The 24815-nt window shown below is 44.5% G+C and overlaps 1 protein-coding gene and 1 long non-coding RNA gene across 11 annotated transcripts in view; one reads left to right on the plus strand and one right to left on the minus strand.

Annotated features, from left to right (window-relative positions):
- Window positions 1–24815, plus strand: part of LOC135391786 (baculoviral IAP repeat-containing protein 3-like) — a 68628-nt gene continuing 43813 nt past the window's right edge. For 9 of the 10 annotated variants that reach the window (XR_010422104.1, XR_010422109.1, XR_010422110.1 and 6 more), the window contains exon 1: window positions 10854–10961. The gene's annotated coding sequence lies outside the window, so the exon portion shown is untranslated. Of the gene's footprint in view, window positions 679–10853; window positions 10962–24815 lie in introns of those variants that run through there. The other variant, XM_064622235.1, reaches the window with a different exon arrangement.
- On the minus strand, window positions 17907–19705 carry LOC135391787 (uncharacterized). The gene is made up of 3 exons (XR_010422111.1): window positions 19464–19705; window positions 19273–19383; window positions 17907–19166 (listed from the first exon to the last, which is right to left on the minus strand). It is a non-coding gene; the product is annotated as an uncharacterized LOC135391787 (long non-coding RNA).

The raw sequence follows: 24815 nt of genomic DNA on the forward strand, positions 1-24815 counted from the left end.
CAGAGTGCCTACACCGGACGTGGACGCCAGAGCCCTCAGGGTAGTTCGGATAGAATCTAGCATGAGACAGAGTCAAACAACGTTGTCAGCAGAAACTTTACTGTGAGCATAGGTCGAGACTCTGGGTCTGGCTTGTACTGGGAGCACCTCGCACGCAGACCCAGCAGAAGTAACCCTTGGCGCGGACAGCGCAACGCCAGCATCCAAGCAAAACTCCGAGCCAGAGGCAGAGGCAAACATCTGGTGGGGTATACCAGCAGCCGGACCCAAGAACCTAGGACAAGATAGAAGCTGGAACCAAGAGCCAGACGGTAGAACTCGACGCCGATGCCGACGGTCAGCCCGAAGTCTTTGCTCTCTTGCAGTACCCAATCGCCCGTGCACTTCTGTCCGCGCACCTCACGTCACGCACTCCGCACGTCCCCCCCCTCCCCCGAGCTACTTCTTTGCCCAGGTGTGACCACGACCATGACAACGACGACCACAAAGATCCCACTATAGAATTAGTGCTAACTTCAGTTATATAACTGCTCGTGCCTCTTCTGCGTTGCCTCAGCTCGTCTACCCAACGCTAGCCTCCCACACCTCCTACAAGTGAAAAAAGAAGGCGCCTGCCACGAGTGTGTTCGCCCGTGCTAATGTGTGACTGGCAACGATGCAAAAGAGAGAGTGATGTAGGTGAGTGCGTGGTCCCAACATTTCCAACTGTGATCTGATGCATTGATAAAGAGGTACGTAGCATGGTGTAGCTGGTAGAGTCTCTGACTGTATAAACCATTGTATATGTGTGTCGGAACCTCACTGCTGCTGCATTCCCCCCAACTACCATTCGTCAATGGAAATCGAGGTTCGAAGCTGGTAGACATTGCTTTATTCAATACGCGCGAACACATACATTACCGAAGGCCAATATGAAAATTGATACTTCCCGGCACCAGTGGCGTGGCGGGTAAGAGGGTCCACTCGTTGGTGGTAGTCAAAGTCATGCTGAAGACTAGGAGGTGGTGGCTTGAAACTATACTGGCTGTGCTGTCAGATATTTTCTCTGGGTTTTGCGGCAAACTTTCGAGGCTAATGTCCGTACAGTTCCCCTCGAAGTCGGCTCAGGACGCATACTAAATTTCCTGTCCCCCACTTCGTCCTGATGTCCTAACTCTATCTGTCGATGTCCACAGCCACAGTTGATTCACGGCGATGAAAAACGGAATAAAAATGTTCCCAGCGTTTACGACACCGGAGGCTAGAACTATAATCATGAGTGATACCACAGGGGTCGGTGCGTGGATTAATTTTACTAAACCGAAGGTCCTTTGATGTTCCTTAACAAACTTCAGCACAAGGCACATGCACTCTATTTCACGGGACCGCGCGTCTAGGAAGCTTGTACCCTGCCGCCAAGAGTGCCGACGTCTCCAGTCAGGTTCGAAGCCGCAATTTTGTAGTTCCTTCCACCGAAGTTCCTTTCGTTAGAGATGGTTGTTGACGCTTGCCTTGTTATTGCTGCTGGCAAACCGCTTCGTTCGTCAACATGGCGTATAGTGTCATTAAAGATAACGTAAATAATGATAAAAAATTAGAGGAAAGTGTATTTTGCCTGTGCCGCTGATACAATTGACGAAGCGGAGAGAAGCACGTGGTCTCTGCACTATGGATATATTAACCAAAAGAATCAATATAAAGTTTAGGCCTTTATGGTATGTTCTAGTGTGGTGCGATTCAACTGGGTCCCCTCCTGTGCTGGATCTTCGCTTCCTGTGAAAGTGTTGTTCAAAGCCTATGGGTCTCCTGCTGTCAAGGTCTTGCTCATGTCTATGTGGGACTTCCTTAAGCAAAATGGAAATGTCCAATCAAGCTAGTGTAGATTAGATGGTGTAACATTTCCTCGTCTCTGAGGAAAATAACAAACACACAGCGTACAGACAACGATCCGTACTCCGATCCATACGGCACAAGTCACTCGTTACAATGGACTGCAGTGCATACAATACAAATGTACGGCGAGGAAGATCAAGAAAGGGAACGAGACGAAAACGTTTTGACTTTACTTTCGTACAGCGTGATGTGATATGTTGCAATGACGTAGTGAATTGTCAACTAAAGGCTCATGGTGGCGCTTCATGTAGACTCCATTATCTGCAAAACAGGCACGCTAACCACTCCATTTGTGGGGAAGTGGTTTACTGTTTTTTTTATCGTAATTTTCGATGGAAAGTAATGTATTCCAGCGCGCGTGGATATCTTTAAAGTATTTAAAGAACCAACTTCCTGCCGTTGCGACCACATATCTACCAGCTCTGACAGAATTCTCATGGTGTAGTATGGCAGCGTTTAACGTCCTAGCACTAACAAGGAGCGCACATCTGGAAGTACTCGATGGTGATAAGGCTGACAGTAGATTGTTCAAACCGGCCATGTGCGGAGAATGTTTACGGGCTTTCGCTAGATGACGATATGGTCACAGCTGCCCATGCGTATAATAGATTTCAAAGTCTACCTCCTCTGTGAAAAAAAGGCTATCGAATGCTCGCTTCCTAGTTCAAGAAGTCCCCGTCAATGCATGCGAGACTGACAATGAATAACCTTGCACTGCCACTGCCGTTCAAGTTGATGCAAGTGACACGCATGACGAAACGCCACTCATGTTCACGACAGAGTGCCACAAAATTCTAGCGAGAGCACAAAATTCGTGCTCGGAGAGCAAGAACACTGAATTAACATTCTCGAGTTTAGAAAGCGCGTTAAAGACGAGCTGGCATGGCTGGCATTGCTAAGTCAGGAAACCATTTCTCGTAATAGAATTCCAAGCGAACGTTTCTTCTCATTGCTTGCCTTGTTCTTGGTAATGTCACGGCAAGCATCACCTCCAGTAAGGCGGAAGCAGACGAAGTCGCGTGCGTACGAGGACCAATCGCAACCGCGGAAGATCTCGAGGCTCTGACGTCAGAGCTTGCCGCCGGAGTGTTTGTGTCTCTCCACCTATGACAAGTAAAAACTGGTTGATCAACACTCTTGCTACAGGACGAGGCAACGTAGCTGGCGTGCAGAAGAAATCGTTTTCTTGAGTTCGAGGAATCACACGCAACGGATTTCTTAGACAGGGAGCACTTTACCTGGGACGATGAAGGATAAGGAGAGGCTCTTTGTAGGATTGTGAGAGCTACTGCGTTCTATGTGATGCATGGCGAATTCCATTGAGCGAGCAAAAATTGCACCACGAATTGTGCGGATCAATCGCCTACTCCCGGGGTGCCAAGCGGATTTGCCTCATTATTGGAAGCTTACCTGACTTTTGCGAAAGCAAGGCCCTTTTCGCACAGTGCACGGCCCTGCAATCTGAGTCTCTTCTTCTTGGACTGCGTAGGCCACGCTCTGCACATTGCCACATAGCCCCCCATATAGGATTCCTCCAAATAAATACCTACTATACACCACAGTACTCGTTTCTTTACGTAGCCTTTACATGCACAAGTTAATACGCCACCGTACTCACCACCTGGAAACTTGAAAATGGCAGATATAATACTACAAAAGGTGGTTATGCGGGCTTGTTGGTCGTAGCCCTTAAAGTCAGTGCAACCAAAGTGACAACTCTAAAACACCGAACGGCGGCGAAACACACTAAGGGCGTGTGAAAGTAAGTCCCTTTCGGTACGTAGCAGTTCCAGATGCCCCAACCTTCCCGAATCACATCCAATTGAATGCCCACCCCCAACTTGTTCCACTTGAACCGAACACCTTTAACACTATTTTTCGGTTCTCCTCCGGTACAAGCAAGACAATTAGGGTTTTCGTTGAATTCTGGTTTGCCCAAAATAGCGATTTTTTCTGATTTTCGGATTCCGTTCTGTGCGACAGTGTGACTAAATGTTAATCAAGATATAACCACTTTACCACTTTCTGTGCCAACTTGTATCAACTTTAAAAACTGTGACACGTGACGCTGTGCAAATTAAAGTTACAGTGTACCAAGTACTTTGTATTTTACTTTACGTAGATTTACAACATGTTACTTTGTAGTCTACTTCAAGTACAAATGACGTCAGGTACTTTGTAAAATTCAGGGACATTTTGCCTATCACTACCTTTAACAATACAAGCAGCACCATGTACTGTACGGAGGAGGAGCGTTGACCGATGAAAAGCGAAGTAAGGTGTACAACCAATTGCGTTGTTATGTGACCGATTATGATGGTGGGTGGGTGCTTCCAGGCAGGGACGCCATCCTCCAGGAAAGTCGTGATACATATGGATGTACTGCTTTATGTCCCTTATTGCCCGCTCTGTCATACCGTTTGCCGCAGGATGGTAGGGTGCCCGTAAACCTAATTCGCATTCCTCTTCCTCGAGCCCGTGCTTGCATGCGTTTGGAGGCAAAGCCCGGTCCATTGTCGCAGACAATGACCTTTGTGGGCGCGAATATATTTCTCTCAAGCAGTTGATGACGCTGTTGGTGTCCTCACCTCCCGCGCGTGTGCACACGATTCGTGTGGCCTCATCGACGGTCAGCAAAAATGACTGTGTCCTTTGTACCCCTCCGACTTCTTTCGGAGCTCGGCAAAATCTAAATGAACCACTTCGAACGGTACTGTCGAATGGTGAGGCAGGACCATCATGTCTGGTCGTCGGCGATATTTGGCTTTGTGTATTTTGCACTTTTTACTTTAAAAGTACTTTAAAATTGCTCATTCTAAAATAGCGTATAATATGACTCAATGGAACACTTGTCGTGGATTTTCCATCTAAAACTCGGGTTGGACCCTCAACACCCTAAAAGTTTAGCGACACACCCCGAAATTTTTACCTGTGCACTCCCAACAATGTAGGAAATTTGCTATCGCCCAATTTTTTTTTTTTTTTTTTTTGCAACATCTTCACAGATTTGAGTTTCTCGATAAGCTACTGTTGGGGACAGAAGACACGGGAGACAAGGAGCACGAATGAAATATGTGTAAATGTAACATTGGACTGCTTGGGAACGAGTACCTGGTATGGGTAGAAGCTGGCTTGGAAAATCTCTGACGTTCCATACACTTCGCAGTGCTGGAAAGCTATACTGTTCGTAGCTACCGTACCTCCCACATTCCTGTGTCTGTGTGACGATTTGTTGCCGCGTAGCTGACCAGGTAATAGAAGACTGTCGTCGAATCAGGTTGTCTGTTATGGGCGTACTACGGCCATTGCCGTTTTGTTGTGTACATGTCGCTACGTCAAACTCATACGTGTTAAAAAATAAAAAAAATGGCATTCGTGAAGGCTTCCCCAATAAGCTTGCACAACTGGACGTGGCATATCACGAACGAAGCAGATGCAACAATTTCACATAGCGAGAAATATGGGGCTCAGGCTCGTGCCAATTGAAGAAGTCCCATGTGTCTTCTTGCAAACTTGCATTTGTTTGTTTGTTTTTGATGTCGACTCCACCCCGAAATAGCATAAAAGCCTAGCCCGCAAAAATAACAATAACATTATGCTTACTTTAACAAAAATAAAAAATACATTATGGCGGGTATTTCACGAAAACCTCGGAGCTGTATAATTCGGAAATGCCTGACACAATCGGGGAACTTTCCTTTGGTATAAATACCATCGAAATATCGGTCACGGGCTGGCTAATGAGTACCACACTTCTCATATGCTCATTCATTAAACACAAAGTCTAACTATTGAAGTTTACGGCGCACGTTATCAGCACCTGTGCCGTATTAATCGAGACCCCTTCAACGGAACAGTATTAAAGAAAAAGAACAAGGTAACCCGTCCACACTTTTCAAGTAATTGGCATCGGTTTAGGCTAAGGTCGGGCAAAATGAGGCACGGGGAAGACGCGACATTTTTTGCTCGGCGCCGCCTGTCTCAGAGACGCTTTGCTCCATGCGCTTGAAACTTTACTCATATGTGGCTCTGCATGTCCGCTTTATTGACCGTGAGTATTGTCCGGATTGGTGTATGCATTGAACAGAAAATAAAGATCGGTTACCCCTGGCTGGAGTGTAAGGGCCCGCCAAAAAGGCACCATTTTCTGTAGTCCTCTTTCTTGTCATCTGTGCAAGAGCGTTTTGCAGGCTTACTCTGTCAATGTAGGTCCACATTGTTATTATGTATTACAAGTGTTGCCACTAGCAGCTGTACAATTGTTAAGAAGTGGCGCCACCACAGTTTATGTACCTGGCTCCCCAGGTTCCCGGAGGCAGTGCGTACTTGGCACGTGCGTGAAAAAAGGCATCTTACGGTGACACCACGGAGCGAGCGTGGCTACAACATAACATGGTGTCAGAAGTGGGGTTCCATCGTACACACAATTTCTTTATTCATCCATCTAGATACATACAAAATGTGGGCAATCTTCGTTTCCCGGCGTTGAAAAAAAAAATGAATTCATCCGATGATATGCACGGGGCAAGACTAGACAATAGACCTCTACCTGTTTGTAAACAAATGACGTCATAATTTTCGACGGCGCCACGAGTTTGGTAGAGTTGGACTACGTTCAAAGCTAGTGACGAACAAGGTCGCGCCCGAAAGGGGCTTGAGGGGATTACGATGGTCTCTGAAAAGGACGCGACCTTCGGTCCCACTTTTCTTTCAATAGGAGGCAGCGAACAATTGCCCATTCATGGAACCCAGCTCTCCCCTTCCGATCTGTTTTGGTTTCGGTGTGTCTACCAACGTCACGATGACGTTTCTCGCGCAGAGGCTTATTTAATGTAATTTAAATTTAGTGTAATTTCGAAACGGATAAGTCAACCATAAGGTGACTTTATGGTTTTTCCTCATATATATCTTTTTTGCATATTGCCTGGGGCTTTCCGGCAAATTTCCCTGTTTCTAGATTATTTCCAGCAAAGCAGAAGCACACGCAAGAGAGAGTTCCTGACCGGTTACAGAAATTGTTCGTAAACTTCGCATTTCTGTAACCGGTCTGGAGCAAAGATTACTTCATTCACATAATCCCCTCCACACTATAACAAAGCGGCCATTCACTTCTGCCATACAGGCCTGAACGGACCCTACCCGGGCTGTTGACCCACGATTCGCATGAACCTTTGAAGGAGCATTAAATGGTATCTAACATGATCAAAAACTGCTGTCATGTTGTAAAGCAGTATGTGAAAAGCATTCCCACAAAATATTTCTGTCCTAAGTTGTTCCATCACGGTACAATTAATTCGGAAAATCGCTGCCGCAGTGGCAGGCCGGAGCGCTCCAACTGCAGGCCGCACCCACTCTACTGTGACGTTGGTGGTAGAGAGCCCCTCATTCGTTCGTAGGAAAATCCGTCTGCTACGAACATTGCGAGCGGTTTCTTGTTGACTTCTATTCTTTATATGATTTATATCACGTTTTCTAACAAAAACAAAGCGTAGTACATGTAGCCTGAGAAAATAAGATTACGATCACAAGAATAATATATCCGTGGCTTCTGTGCAATCTCAGAATTCACAGTAGCAGAAAGCAAACGATGGCGGCGGTATTGTGGCGCCACCTGTTAGCCACTGAACCAACTGCGCGGTCACAACGGTCGCACAGGCTGCACACTGTCGGGAAGCACGGGGTTTTCGCTGTACAAGCGCAGTTGGTTTCGGGCAGCACCACTCGTTCTTCCTGTGGTATCTGCGGTCCCAAAAAATCGTGGTTGTGTCGTGGACACCCTTCAAACCCTCCGTTTCGGACATCACGTAGCCGGAGAACGCATGGCGTCTCCGAAGCGGTAGCAGACGCTCCGGCCTGCACGATGTTGCTCACCTCGACCATGTGATTCCAGGTCCACGAGGAGCGTCCTTACCACTTGCATCACATAGTGACGCGCATGGTGGCGCTCATCACGTGCCTGTCGTGAAGGCGAAGGAGGGTGTTTCACGCACAGGAGGTTCGAGGAGCTATTGCAGACGTCCCAATTTCGCTACGGTTGCACTAATTGTGGGAAAACTGTTTTCGGCCGCCTAATGCTACGTTCACACTACATCATCGAAAGCCGCGAACGCAGGGAACTCATTCACCGCTTTATGGCATTCGCGACCCTCTCGTTCACACTGTGTTCCGAACGCCGGTACTACTGGCACCACCGTACTCCGCTACAAAAACTGATCAGTTTCATTCTTCTGAACTGTACTCAAGCTCCATACGTGTAATACTTAAAATGTGGTTGTGATACATCAGAATAACAATTGCCAAATACGTATTTATTGCGTTTTATACAGCAACCTGGAAAGCGATGCCCGCTTCGAGCAGCAGACGAAGTGAATCTACACATGTCTCAACACAGTCGACACACTTACTTCCTCGTCTTCTTTCAGCAGCTGCTATGATGCGGTCTTCATATCTACGTTTCCGCTGCTCTTGCGTTTGCTGTCGTACAACATTTAGCTCTACCTTAGAGTCTTGATATTGAATTTCGAGACCAGGGTACGCACCTGCCATGTTTGTTGTCTACGCCGCTGCACTCCCGTCCCAGCATTCTCGCTCGCGGAGCGCGCTGATTGGTCCAGACACGCGTCTTTCCCGGCACTGCCATCAAAAGTAGAAGCGATCTCTACTCTCGCGCTGCGGCTTTCGGCACCTTCGCGGCGTCCGCAGGATTCACGGATTGCTGTGTGAACGTGACAAGTTCACCGGCGTCCCCGTCGTTCGCGACATTCGCGGCGTTCACTGACGTAGTGTGAACGTAGCATAAAATTCCATACTGACCAAGAACAGAAACAAAGTTTTGGGCCTCTAGACTGCTCCTTTAACACGTCATAAGTAACCTTTTAACCTTCTAAATACCATGCCAATGGTGAGGACGGTGCCCAGAAGAATAACAGTCTCTGTTCGACATATCGTCGGCTCTCGTCCTGAGGGAATTCCCTTCATATATCGGGTGATTGTTTTCCTCCCTTGAGCGACGGTGAGCAGCGCTGTGCTCCACAGCATATCCTGAAATAGCTCACGTATCGTATTACCACAGTCCCTTGATAGCTTGAAAGCTATCACGTGTCCAATATCACTCCCGTCACTGGATGCTTTCGAATTGAACGGACAATCAGGTAAGTTTCCGATGGTATTTCAGAAACTGTGATTCTGGAGCCAGCAACCGTCACGGTGGATGGACTACTGGGATTCGATTGTTTTACCACAATGCTTGATGAACCAAAACTGGTGGACCAGCTTGATGGATCAAAACTGGCTGGTAGATAGCAGCACCATATGATGGTCTATAGTAATTCCATACAGAAGACTCATATCTATACGACAAAAATAATTTAAGATATCTATTTGAAACGCACATTAATGTTCTCAATGTTCACAGATTAGGCTTTCGTTTTGCCAACACCTTCACTATCCGTGCCAAGTTATACGGACAAGAGGGCGGGTACCCGAGCCAAGCGGTGAAACATTCCATGATGATGTCACCGTGTTTTTGCCTGTTTTGTTGACGTTTTTGTCGCCCTCTAATGTCGACTCACCGACTCCGCTGACAGTCGACCACTGACTTCAGCGTCGTTCATCGACTCATCATCAGCCGACATCTCATTCCGTCCACAGCGCCTTTTGTGTAACAGGCCGCACCTCATGTGACGAATTACTTTATGTGTTGTGTTTTTTTGTTGTTGTTTTTGTTAAACTTTCAGTGATACAGCGTGATGGCTTATTTTTTAATGTAGATTTGATGTGAATAAAGGAAAAAATGGGGATTTTAATGTAATTTCTATCTGAACAACTGATTGTAGTGACACATAAATTATTCCAACAGTATTTGCTAACATGGAGGTGGGGTTATACCAGGGCACACGTAAACACCCGTACTTCATGCATTTCAGTGAACATCGAGACTGCTACGTGATTTTACTTCAAGGTATGTAGTGCAGAAATGGTCCGTCCAGTCGCTCCAGAGTCGTTTAGATTGTAAACGAAGTGCACGAAAACTACAGAGCGATCTCGGTAAACCATATAGTCCTCCTCGAATACGGTCGGTACTCCGGCGTTAGCCGTTGACATAATACCAAGCGTTATTCAACCGCAGAGCAGCTAACGGTTAATTCCCGTCAATGTATACGCAATACATTGCAGTACGTAACATACATTACGCGTCAGTGACAGTGGTCGACGAGCTATATTACTGTAAACGTAGATGGGTAGAAATCCAGCGAACCGGTAGAGATGTAGGAAGGGAGTTGCCTCAGGACAGAAGCCGCCGATATTTCGAACAGTGACTGTTCTTCTTCTGGGCCCAGAAGAAGAACTGGCGGCTTCTGTCCTGAGGCAACTCCCTTCCTATATTACTGTAAAGAGCGGCAAGAAGGCTGGTGATAATTGATCTTCATGACGAACCCTGCGACTGGGGAAATTGTGTGTTACTTCCCCAGTCTCAGGGTTCGTTATGTAGATGTACATTACTGTTCACCACAGCCGTGTCTCTTTGCATTGCCACTGGCTTCCCTGAGTTGCGTGATTCTTTGCGGGTTTTCTTCTCGGTTATTTGCACATGACTATAATGTTGCGCGCTGTTTAGCTTGCTTGAAGCGTGCCGCGTAAGCATTTCGCGCATTCTTTTAGTGTTATATTGTACTGATATTGTGCTACACAAGTGTACTTTGTACCCTTAAGCATAGAAGGTTCACTGAAACAGGACACCAGGGAAACAAAAAAAGAAAAAGCGAAACAATAAAGAAGTACTCAAGCACAACACATAGTCGGGTCGTATGTGTTTCTGTTTCCTCCGTGTCTTGTTTACGTACGTTGCACGTCACAGACTTGGCAAGTTGTGTTGAGACACTGAGAGGACACCAGACAAAGGCAAAAAAATAACAAAAACAAGACAGTTGATGGCCATGAGCATGGGAATATATCTATCTTCCCACTCCCTCTTTTCCCGAGCTCTGTTTATCTCTCTGCGATTCGCCATGCGTAGCAGCATCTGTATTTCTTAGTTGCCAGAGGATACGGACGTCCGTGTTCTCAGCCAACTAGAATGACGCAACGTGGTGAGCTAGTTTTTTTTCTTTTTATTTATTTTTTATTGAAGTATGTATTGCGTGCTCTCCATCTGGTAACACGGACCTCTCCGTCGTTGTACTGTTCTCTAAATGTTCGTTCCCCCATGAGTGCGTCAGCATACGTCATGTCAGCTGCGCAATTACGTTACATTTCCGTAAAATTGTGAGATATTATAATATTTGATGACGAATGACGGTGTACGGAGGCAACTGCAACATTGTTTTTTGTTTTGTTTTTTGCATTATGTTTGTAGAGAGGAGGTGTGTCCACGCACTTTCGCGTTCAGAATCAGAAACAAATATGGTGTGCTTATGGTTTCTCACCTTTTTGGTACCTACCTACCTACTATCTGGTACCTACCCCCCGAATGTATTGCGGATTCGGATACCTACCCTTCCGAATTGGGTTGAAATTGATATTTTCCCGGACTCGCTCTTTGGATTAGAACTCAAGTGTAATAGCAAAGCAAATAAAAATGGAAAAATCAACGACGTTCGTAACGTATCCTACTCTGACCATACACCCTTCGAAATTACAAAAAGAAAAAAGAAGAAGAAGAAAAAGAGAGAGTGTTTGGTGTATACCGGTTTGCTCCAGACGCTGTAGTACAATGCTACGTATCCGAATGACCATCGGTGCTTATTTTGTGTATTTTTTCTTCATCTTCCTTTCCAGTCAGCGGAGGAGAGCTAAATTGTTTCTAAAATATCTTGTACATAGCTCATATAACTTCATTTTCATATTTCACATATACTCCCATTTGCTGCTTGTACCTTACTTCGTTTACATTTTGGCTCGAATGAATATGAAACATGGGCTCCTCGGCACGAGTAATTCCGGAAATCATTGATACAGGCATGCGGCAATGCCGCTGTGTTTACAAATACACCTGCACTGATGCATATTTTTGTGGCTGTTATCTCAAGTGGAAGCAAACGTCGTCTAACGTTCCAAACTCGGCTCTGGGAGCAATACCTCCTGCGGTATCAGTTGGCTCTTCCCCAACAGCGCACTTATTAGACGCAGTTTGTTGTCTACATCGACCTTTCAGCCCTGCCTCTGCTTACTTTATCCTCGCACGATCACGCGCTTTGCCGGGTTCACGTAAACACTTCACAACAAACCGAAGCGCAGAGCCCTATCAAGCCTTATCAAGGCACCTGTTGCGTTTGCGGCACTATAATATAACTCCATAATCGCTGATCAGCATGGAGGAATGTATGCACGCGAAAACGCGTGCTCCATCGCCCACAGTTCCCATCGGCCCTGAAACCCTTGAATACCCTGGAATTTGGAAATGCCGCTTTCAAGGTCTGAAAAACTGGAATTTTCCACAGTCCTTGCAAACCCTTCATTTTGCATCTTTTTTTTTTCTTCTTGTTCTCATGAAGCTGCTACTGCAAATTCCCGCTTATCCTCAGTCAAAACTATAGTTTCGAAACCACAACAGCTAGCAAGAAATCAGCAGCAACGGATTAACAGCCCCACGGTCTCTCGACGGCGCCCTCCGTTATATTAATATTTCTTTTTCTTTTTGTTATGTGATCAATAACGTCCAGGAGCCATCAGGCACATTTGTGAATGGCTTACTATTAGTGCAATCCCTGTGTATTTTCTCGTGTGATACCTGTACCTAAAATAAAGATATTCGTAAAGGTTTGTAGCCCTGGTCATAAACTATGTTTTACATCCCAGACAAAATGACGACGGAGCTTTAAAAGGTACTTCAAAGGCCCTTGCATTTTTGTTCCCGGATTCAGTGAGAGTCATGGTCGCCAGCGCGAGCGGAGATAATCCCGCATGCAACAAAAGAAAAGCGCGACGCGCTGCGAGCTCCCTGTGGTGCACGAACACAGTGACGTCAGTGAACACTGATATTATGTACGAAAACATAACAAGATGATCGCTAAAGTAATAAGTACGTAGTTAGTGTGAACCTGTAGTTGATCATTTTGGGGTTGACTATTACAGTCCCTATAAGCTACACGTTCTTAAGCTATAACGTTCTTGAATACGCAACGGCGTGCTGAACTGAACTAAGCTACGTGAAGTATCCGGGTAAAGAGGGTACCAGAACTATCTGCCAGAACCGGCAGATGGGAGTAAGTGAACTACGAAGGAAGTAAAGGCAGCCGTTACCCCCTTTCTACTCCCAATACTCCCGTTTTTTAAGAGTGCACCGTAGTGCGTAGTATGCCAAACCTACCTCGAAGGAGCGACATTTAATCTATTTATTCAAATTGTAAGGTTATAAAGTTTACTGACTTTACAGAATTCACAGAATTCTCAAAATCACAAATTCTGCAACAGAAAGCTGATACTCGGTCAGTATAGGTCTGATGGTTCTTCTGGAAAACACGCTTAAATTTGGAGTTTCTTAAGTGCAGTCGTGGCATGCTTCTATAGGGAACATGGTTTCTGCTCGCAGCGCAAACTTCAGAACGCTAGCCCTGTAGCATTGGAATGTGGTGGTGTTTAAGGCTAATATTGGGGATTTGGCATATGTCTACCACCACAATAAACACTGATTCCTTTTTCTTTTTGGCAATCGGCAATGGCAGAGCAGCATGGCTGGATCACTTGGCGTGCAATGTACCAGCTCTGTTTATAGAACGATATAACCTTATGCGATCACCTCAACTGGCCCACAACCCACACAGTGGCCTGGACGCCATTAATGAGCAATTAGAGCAATTTGGGACCTCCGCAGTAATTAGGATCATTGAGTGAGTCATTACACTAATTGGGGAGCATCTAAGACGTGTTCAGACGACTGTGTCAGTTGTGGGCTAGTTGAGCTGATCAAAAATAGGTAGAAAAGACAATAAATAGAAATAGAATGGAGAGAAGGAGTTTACTTGAAGATCAACGACGCCATCTTGAAGAAAGCGGTCCGGAACCGCCGCTGACCATTGCTGGCCGACGGAGCACAGAGGCAGGCTGCAAAGCACCACAGCTGTGACCACCAGTTCCGGACATCCCGTGACGTCAGCTGTGAAGTCATCATAGCATGTCTGGGCAGGTTAGGACAGCTCTGGACATGCAAGGAGAAAAACACTCATAATACAGAAGCTGTGAATGCAAGAGTAAATATGCTAACCATCAATAGCTAACAACAAAAAGAATCAGACACAGAAGCAAAGCAGCCTATGCGACTGCTATGTGAACAGCAGACCTATGCGACTGCTCCATCCGACAGCCAGGCACAAAGTGAGCCGTGCGGGGACTACGGAGCGACCGAGGGCACGTCTGCGCTCCACGAGATGCAGCGAGCAAGTGACTGGAGCGCCGCGCCCGCTACGCACGCGCTCTTAGTGCCCTCTGCGGCGACCACCTGTGAGACGTAACACGACCGTACCTGCGAGAGGCTAAGCGAGAAGTCTATTCCTGCGTCCTCTTCTTGCGTTGCTCATTGGTCGTGACGTCATCCCATTGTCCCAAGGCTACAGCGCTTTTTTTTCACACGGTCCACACAACTGGGCAAGGTCAATCTTCAATGAAGCCATGGCATGACGACATCACCTAAGCACGTTGCTACATGATTCAAGGGCGCGTACGCTGTAGACAGGGGACCTATTATTTATTGAATTATCCCAAGATTATTTCCTTTATTCTTGTATAACCATTGCATAGGAAGCAGAAAAACTATTGCAGAAAAGCACCATGCATGAAAACGCAAAAAAAAATGCATGAAAACTGATCGTAGGAATTCCAAAGACTTACTAAATGAGACTTGCAAAAGAACAAAATATCCAACTCCATCAATGGCTAAGAAGAGGACTAGGCACTCAACAAATCAACACAGAGTATGGGTAAAAAGGAGCGCAGAACGATGTGTCTACTCCAGCCGACAGCCAGGCACGGAACTCAATCGTAATGCTTTTTTCTCCTCTATAGAGTCACGCATCTGTCCCTCTTGCGGTTACTTTCTGAACTAACTTAATCGCAGAATTATTAAGAATCGTTCTGCCATTATTCCCATTTAAATCAACGGCGCAGCAGTAGCGTCATCGTCAAGGCAAGAATGTTCCTTGTCATAAAAGAAAAAAAAAATACAGAGCGTCAACCAAAGAAAGCATGCAGGTCAGCACATGTCAGGAGCGCTGTTAAACGAGGAAAAATCGCACGAGCGCTGGGCAACAGAGGAAAGCACAGGACAGGGATACACAGATTTCCATAAGTGAGTAGGGAAAAGGCTTAAGTCTAACCGCTCAGGAATAATCGGAGAGTCACCGCTTGTCGCTACGAAACTCAACGGCTAGCACAACATGACACCAACAAGATACTAGCGGCGGGTAAAACTGCAACACTACTAAACAAGTCCAGACATGCCATGATGACGTCACAAATCAAGAAAACACACACACACACACACACACACACACTGCACGCACTTCTGCTCCAATAGCTGTTACCATAGCGCACACTAATCAACTGAGAAAAAGACACTCATTTCTGTTATCAGAAAAATTATTGCATAATGAAATAGACACAGCTGCGTTGTCCCTGCGTAAAGAAAGCACAGGCCAAGCGCCTACACAAAACGAACAGAGAAAATCGCTTCTACTGGGCGTTACCGCACATAGCTACGAAGCTCATCGGCTAACACAAAACGACAACAACAAGATTTTAGCGAAGGGTAAAAATTGCAGCAAGAAAGACACTACTGAACAAGTCTAGACATGCGACATCGAATGCGAAAACACAGGTGATCGGGGGAAAAGGCCTAAGCCTGCAGCGGATCATCATAGAGCATACACAAGTTCATTTTTCTATTTCGCGTAAACTAAACGCAGTTTGCTTGGAAAACGACGTACAAGTTTTCTTAGGGAGCAGAGAAATGTAGGAATTTCTACTCCGTGCTCAGATACCAGCATTTCTGCTCAAAAACCCATAACTGCAAAATTAAGCACTTCTTACTTCATCACACATATCGTGCACCCAACAAAATCAAACAACCCAATTTCCACTGATAGAACACTATTCAGCTTTTAAAAGGAGGCTTTCTTCTGCGTAAAAGTAGAGAAAATAAGAAAAGGCCAGTGAAAAATTACACGCACTTTTCCTCGCGTAGCTATAAGAGGAAAAAATAAAATAACTAGGCACACGCTAATAAACTGTGACAAAGACACCCATTTCTGCTATCAGATAATTATTGCATAATACTAGATACACAATTGCATTGTCCCTGCATGAAGAAAGCACAGAAAAAGGACACATAATTTATCTTAAGCGAGCAGGAAAAGTCACTTCTTTTCGGACAGCTTAATACCATTAAAGGGTCTCTGACCAGAACCTGGTCAATGTCTTTGTTTGTATGGATAACGAACCTACATGGTGCCTCCAAGTTACAACTGAAACGTTTCGTCTCTGCGGAGCCGCCAACTATTCCAAACAAGGAGCCGAAAAGCGGTTTCGATTTCTGCCCTCAACTCGTGCGATCAGCGCAAAACTCTAGCTGTTATGCAGTGGTTTTCCCATGTGTATGACGTCAAACGCCCGCGACGTTTATTGGTGGAAAGTCCACAACGGAAGTTCAGGTGGTTTCCGCAACTTCCGTATTGCTGGGTGCTTTTTCAATATGGATGCGGAAGCACAGCGGAGTCGACAAGTCAGCTTTTCAGCTACCTTTCAGCAGCTGAGAGGCACCTGTTACGTGCAGCAGAGTTTGGAGGCCTTGCTTTTGAAATGTTGAGCTGCGAATCGACTTCAGCATGAAGAGGAAGTTCCAACGACAGACTGTTAGATGAACTTTCAGCATCCATCACGATGAAGCACATGAACAGCTTGTGTAAATTTCATGTTTGACGGCGCCGTGTAAAGGGGCCTGAGTGGTTCATTGCATAATAATGCCGAAAGAAGTCGAGTGCTTATGTTGCAAGGAGCTGCTCTTAAAGTAGCATATTTAGAACTTCGAGGGCAGCACGAACCTAGCGCTCATATTCACAAGTAAGAAGCGTACGTGTCTCATGCACAATCATGCTGGTTGGTTTCAATACAAAATAGTTTTTCTGAACTTTTCGTTATTGTTCGTCACTTATTCAGAAAGAGTGCAGCTGAATTAATACTCGGCGTCCTACTAGCTTTAGCTTTGTTCAAAGCTTGCGTGTCTCATACAGGAAATAGATACGTACACTACATACCAACAGTTCGTGAGATGGATGTTGCACAAGCTTGAAAAAAACAAGAGAATCGTTATACCAGTCTGCGCGGTGAACAGGATACACAAAGCCTTTCCCATAGTAACTACTACATGCTTTAAATACCCAAGATACTAAGTGGAAGTCCCCCCTACAGGGAATGCCCTTGCAATTTCAGCTGTAGACTAATGATGCAACTATTATAATGACCCCCCCCTCCCCCCGAACTTTTTTCAACACTCCTCCATGCTTGGGATTCTGGATAAACCACTGTGCTGACCCCTGACACAAAGCACCATCTCATCAGCCTGCTCCGCCTGGTAAGAATTACACTGGGCTCTCAATTCCACCACAGACACAAATCCAATCCTGTTCTGACGCATCCTTTTGTCCACCCATTCAGTCAATGTCGTAAGTGTTGTTCGAACTCTTACTGTCCGATAGCACCCAAATAGTATTGTTTAGGCACCTCAAGTATTTTAATTATCGTTATGTGGAAGTAAATCAGACTGTTATGCAGGTTACCCTGTGTGTGACCTCGGTTCCTGCTCTCAGTCCTCCAGAAGTGCTCACTACACAAGTTGACTATCGAAAACCTCAATCTTCCATACATGATGTGAAGCCCCAGTTCGCTTGCTTCCTAGCCATTTTTTCATTCTCAATCTTCCTTTTGTGTGCAAATTGCACACCCAGTTCGAGTAGGATGTAGACCTTGAGGAACCAAGCTTTGTATCTTGGGCTGCTCGAATACTCAGATAGGCATGTTTTAGTCAAAGATGATGTAACATGAAATGCGGTTCATATACTTTATTGTGGCACTCAGATAATATCTTCATAATATGTCTGCAGAGATTGCTCCAAAATAGCATATGTGATGCAGCGTTATACATTATTGGGCTTCTGGGAAAAAATCATGATTCACCTGATACAGACGGCAGCCTGACGGTGTCTGACACATTTTTAGCAGCCACTGTTTTAAAATATGCATTAAAAATGCTCCAATTATGAAAGTATCACGAAGTTCTTCATTTCATTTGCTTACTTAAAGACCCTTGTGAAGGGATTTACATAAATGCGGGAGGTTTTTTATCCAAAAAAGACAAATACCAAAATGATGTACACAAAATTCGTTCACTCACCACAAAGAAATTCATTCGATCTGAAAACGATCATAGCACTTGGAAATAAATGACGATACATTTTGTTCTGATGCTATGTGGGCAGGAACGTCATTCCAGTTTGACACCATCAGCTGGTGCGGAGAGTAGAGGAATTTTTTTGTTTGTGTAGGTGGAGCAAGTACTTTGTGCGAGTCATCAAGTCTTGGAAGTAACTTGTGAGGGGATTGACAGTAAGTGGGGTGGGGAGGAGTGTGACTGTAATATAACTTATGAAAGAATGCCAGGCCTGATACCTTTCATCTGGTAATCAAAGGAGTAAGAAAGAGTTTGGCTTTAATGGCTGAGACGCTGGAAAAAGGATGATAATCACGAGCAACAAACCGTGCGGTTCTGTACAAATTCTACATTGTCGATTAAGAGATGTTGGGATGGGTTCCAGATTGCAGAGGCATATTCCAGTTCTTTTGAACATGACAGTTGATGTTCTGAGACTGGAACACATAGAAAAGGCAAATACATACAAAGCATCAAGTGCCTAAGAAATGAATGATGAAAGAAGGCAGTCACTGGAAAGGTTAGCCACTAGTAGGACTTGAACCCACATCTTCTGTATTATCGATCCAGGGCCCTTACCAATTGCGCTAAGCGAACATGCCTCTCCGGTGACTTCCAAGGGTGCAGATGTACCCTAGGAATAGGTTTATGGGCAGGAGAACATTAGTCACTGTTATTATACAGGCATAGCTCTCTGTCCAGCATGATCACCGCAGAGCACATTTACAGGAACTTACAGGCACAAAACTTGCATAATAAATATGTAATAACCTCAAACAGCTATTATATATAATAACTGGGACATGGAACTCCAATAGCAGATGGTCTGGCAGTACAACACAGGTAATCTTGCCATCACTATATTTTTCCCAAAATGCTGAAAATAAATCGATAGAATTACTGCAGTGAACTGCTCAATGTTTCACCTCAGATATATTTTTTGCACTCTGTCTTTCATGTTTCAAAATATACATGCATCGAACCTGCAGAAGCTTGTGTGTGTAAGTAGAGTCACACATCTCATGTGCAACAGGCAGGTCTAAGTTGTATTGAGATATGTCAATTCCTTACGCGTGCTCACCACCCTTAGATTCCTTTAAAGGGAACAAAAAACTTTTTGTTAGTAACAACTTCACTCCATATGCCACATTTATAAAAGGAATTGGTCTCGTACCTGACGGACAACTGTCATGACCATTGCCAGATGTCTTCCTCTCCTGTTCCTTCCACTTCCATGAAGTCATCACCCTAACATTGTTTAGAAAAAGCCATATAAATGCGATAACTGAGATATTACCACTACGAGCATACAGCAAATCACAACCACATAAATAAAATACACAATTGCACCGAGCTGTCCACATTTTCACACACACACACACACACACACACACACAAAAATACATAACACAGTGGACTGTCTCTAATAACACTTCAACAAGTTTGTGTAACTCTGTTTTGAAACTGGACACAGGAAGGCCATTTCCAATAAGCTGAAAAAATTTGTTCGGAAGAGGAACAGTTTGTGCTGATTTCTGTAGTTGGTCCGTAGCAGTGGAACCTTGTAAGGTGGTACAGTGATAGATTTCATACCGTAATGGCAAGTGTTTGGGATGGCGCTAAAAGATCCTGAATTTGCAAGGCAATTTTGTGTAAATGTCTGATTTCCAAGTGAACGCTTTGTCTATACTGTATTTTGCATGTGTTGAAGGAGCTGAGGGGATGGATGGATGGATTGTAGTGGCACCACTGGTGGGCCTCTTTGCAACGAGGGTCCAACACAATGCACCTGTAGACAACCTGTAGACATGGTTGTTGTATACCAGGCTTTCTTTCTTTCTTTTTTTGTGCACTGCAATTTTATCGTAGTTGCCCTCTGTGGTGTTTCCCCAGATTAGACAACAATAGTACAGCTTGGGGTAAACTAAGGATTTCAACTGCGTTTGTTTAGAATCCAGAACCCTTCTTTACTATGAGCAGTATGCTGCATATTATAAGGAAAACAAATAGAAGAAAAGTTGTACCTGATCCCTGCCTTGTATTTCCAACATTTGGTTCCACATCTTGTCCAAGGAAGTCATGAACTACATTGGTGCACACTGCTGTGACAATTATAATGTTACATCTAGATGCGGAATACACAGCTTCATTTTACGTATTGTGAATGCTGCTTACTGCATGGCTGCATACTGCTATTCTGCATGAATGTTGCAATTGGCATGGCTGCATTCAACAACCCTCGGAATTGTACAGTAATATTTTGATTTAGTGAGTAAACTTCGATTTCCTTTAATCCGTATTTTGCTTTGTTGCGTAAATGGTCTCCTAACATCTGCATGCCACAACGTAATTCTCACAAGGAGAGTAATCACTGTATAAATTATACAGAAGACACTAACCTCGTCACGTCCAGATGCAACAGTCTTGGAAGATAGATTCAAGGAAAGCACTGCGGACTGCTGTAGGTGGAGGTTCTTTGTACTCAACTGAGGGGTCCGTCTCATAGTCTGCATTCTTCAAATACGATTGGCAAAATCCGCTGCCAACCATACCTGCCGCTGCGGTTGAACGCGCAGTATCGTACGGAACTGAATGCTCGCCGAATAATCTCGCTTTGACGACACAACCGAGGCACGTCAAATGAAGTAAGGGCTGTACCTCGATAAATTGGTCGTTGTTCCAAAAGATATAACTAAAGAAAACTTGGAAATACACACACTACGCTAACGCAGTGAAACAGCGCGCTGGATCCCGAAAGTCGTCGTAGCTCGTAGCCTCGTATCTCCTCTTTCCACGGAAGTCGCTAATTGGATTATCGCAGTTATAAAACAGGTCGTAGATTTCGAAGTATATACATACTTTTTATTTCCAGATATTGTGACAACAGTATATCGGCGTAAAAATGTTGGTTCTTGCTGAAAGTTGTTGTTGTAGTGCTCGATCACGTGACGGCATTCTGCGCGCTGATTGCATGGGCGATTGACGTCATCCTGGTGGGATGACCAGATGAGTTTTCTATATATGCGTACGTTTTCTTGGTTTGACGCTAGGTGTGCCAGCGTCGGCGTGAACCGCGATGTTCAAAATTCGAGTTTACGAAAACTACGAGGTGTTGAGGCATGAATTTTCGTATATGAAGTTGCTTTTGTGTATTCTATCGGTAGCCACTGCGGGAAAGGCTCTCCAGCTTCTGGTCAGAGACCCTTTAAGTCTGAATTTTTGCAAAGAAAACAAAGCTTCAACAGGGCTACGAACGTGACAGACACATGCTAACAAACAAACAACAACAGTACCGGCGTCGGGCACTCAAAAAATACCCTACCCAATACAAAGACTTCACCAGGTTCGCAATTCCATTAAAAACGCTCGTCCTATCCTACAGATAGCAATGCAAACGCGACTACTCTTATTTTTTAAACCACTATTTCGCGCAATAGCACAATTCACATTTTCACACTCACAAACACAGTCTATTTTCACAACCACATAAATCCATATTATTCTTCAGGTCAATAATTATCCTACCATCGTCAAAAGAGCGCACACACATGTATGCGAACGCAAAACAATAGGTCTTCGTTCCGGATGTAATAGGATATCGTCACTCGGCCGGCGCGAACCAAAAAAAAGAAAGGAATGCATGTTCGCAATACATCCACGAAGAAACGGTGCCGTGCTTCTGCGCAGCGATCATTATATAGGAGCGAATTCACTTCGTTTTCCTTTCATTTGCTTGCACCCATATATTTTGCAAGAATATTATAGAGCAGAACGGCTAAATGTGAATGTCATTCGCTACACACTGTAGCCCTCATCATTTTTAAACCAAACCATTTTACATGGCGAAGGCGTCCGGGGCGGCGACCCCTCTCGCGCACCAATCGCTACGTCTCTGCCCACGACCTCCAACCTAAGTATGACTACTCTACGTTACATTCACAAAGAATACACAGGGGCAAAAAGACGCACCTTATCGCGTTTTATAATAAACAAGGTCAAACAGGGACCTGAAGGAACCTCCAGATTGTGTTTTCCAGGGTTCAACCACCGGTGAATTTGCGCTGTTCTTAGCATGCTTTGCTATGAGAACGAGATGAAAATAGACGAAAATTTAGCCTATAGTTCGAGTCCTAGTCTGTACAAAACTGACTACTGATTCTTGTAAAAAATGGATTACTTATTCTAGGCACAACCCGGTTATGCTAAAGAGGACACTCCTATTTGCTTTTCGTATTAGAAACCGATTTGACTGACCAGTAAAATAGAAAGGAAGCAAGCGCCTTCTCAGCTACACGTAAATTTTGCAACTTCGCCATTCATCTTTAATAACGAAATGTTCTCTCCGTGAAATTTATTATCACAATCATCTAAGTGACTAGACCCAGGAACATTATCGGGTTTGTTGCATCTAGACAAACTATGCGCGGATTAACTTAGAGGGTGCGGATATCGAATAGAGATTTTTTACGAACAAGATACAAACACAAGGTAGGAGTAAGAACAATTATATTGTGATTCTGAGATGGGCGAGCAGCACGTCCTGATTACCACTACAAAATATAAGCCGGAAAAATGTATGCGGTAGGCAGTCTTCTTAGTGTGAACCTTTGCCGCAACCTGCCGTTACGCATTTAATTCATCTTAATTCCAGTAAATATGCTGATAATATTGACGAGCTAATCCAACTTTTCTTTATCGAAAACAAAATTGCACGGCAGATTTTGTGGAGAGCGAAAGGCACAAAGAGCATTGTTTGCCATGTGGATAAAAAAAAATCTAACAAAATAAAAATAATAATAAACACGAGGAAGATAAATACGGTTGAAAAGAGAAAAAAGTTCGCGACGGTCGATTACAGTGACTGACGGCAAGTTCCCGAGTTCAATTCAATAAAACCCATACACTACTTAAAAAAAAAGAATGAAGAAAATGAGCGGCATAATTCACAGAAAGTTGATGACAGAAAATGAAAAAAGAAAGACAACGAAAAGTGCAGAAACAGCTGTATAGCTGTAGCAGAAAACGTCTTCTTTCGGTATTTGCCTGCGACATCTCTCGGGGAAGGCTGGGACTTACAAACCATGGTTACCAACTTACGCGGTAAATCTCGCTTGCCACAGCCCATCGGTTTCGGTTTGCTGGGCGGTGAGCGGGTAGCTTTTATGCATTCGGGCTCCCCTTGATACACTCCGATTACTGTGAAAATTTCAGGATTTGTTCTGTGCATAATTGTCTCTCTTCAGTGCGGATTTTGCTTTCAAACAGGCACTAGAACAATACGAAATGACAAGTTGAAAAATCCAATTTTTCAGGTTTTCTTAGGAGTGTTTATAAATTACCTACGTCAAATATCAATAATACGGGGCTGTGGCACACTATGTGTATCCCAGGACACAACGCTGCAAAAAACTACATAGCGCTATTTTCTTTTTTCTTCGCGTAAAGCCTTGGCAAAGATGAGCAAAAAATGAGAATATGGTCTTGTTCCTCGCTTTATAGTAGAACAGCTGAGCGACGTATAAACAAAAGGGCGCTGTAGCACATTTGTATCGAAAAAATGATTTCCTAGGATATCAATACTTGCAACGTCAGACAAATAGGAGCGGCGCAATCTCTTGGCAAACTGGCAGTTTTCACAAGAGGAGTGGGACCAAAGCCTTAACATGTGTTCATAGGTCTTCACTAAATTGGTGAGCCGATAATGACTCAAAATCAAAACAAATCAAATAATCATTCCAGCGTCGCTGGCTGCAAGCTTGGGTACCCAACAGAGCAGTGCGCTCCCATCAACACGCCTTGGGCTGACCTTACACACCCGAAGCCTTTTCTGAATACATTCTGCTGTCGCACCACCAAAAGAGAGAAAGAAAATTAAAAAGACAGCAAGTGTTTGCTTTAGCTAAACGACACGTTCGAACGAGCATTAAGAGCCTTTTGCTAGTCCTAGAGCGAGTGTTTACGAGCGAATGGAAAGTGGACGGCGTCATCACAGTATGCAATTGTATTGGAAATACTGTAATAGATTTATGTACCACACTGAAAAGCGTTCATCCATTGGCTAGAGGAGCACTGATAGTGGCCTCGTGGACCATGTGACATTATGGGAGACTTGACTTCACTTACCACAGTCCAGATAGCTGTCTCTCTTTCAAATAACGACATCGTTCCCGATGTTCTCTTCACGGCACGGAAGACAATAAAAGGGACAATAAGCTTGGTTGAGAAGCAACGTAAATGTGTCGTCCTGGTATTGCAATAAAGTAGATTGGAGACAGAGAAAAATAAACGCGTAAGTAGCCACTGTTAATCATAAATATCCCAGAATATACGCTTAAAAATCAACGCACCAAAATAATCGACGAAATATCCCCGTGTAAGCAAAACGCTAAGGAATCCCCGGTTAACAATACGACGTTAAAAATACATCGTTCCAGAATCACCTCAAAATCCACCCTGCGGTTGCTACAGTCACGTGGCATGACCATGAAATAGACCATCCGCTTCGACAAATAGTCCCAAAGTCGGC

This window comes from Ornithodoros turicata, chromosome 4, assembly GCF_037126465.1.
Source record: "Ornithodoros turicata isolate Travis chromosome 4, ASM3712646v1, whole genome shotgun sequence".
Taxonomy (NCBI): domain Eukaryota; kingdom Metazoa; phylum Arthropoda; class Arachnida; order Ixodida; family Argasidae; genus Ornithodoros; species Ornithodoros turicata.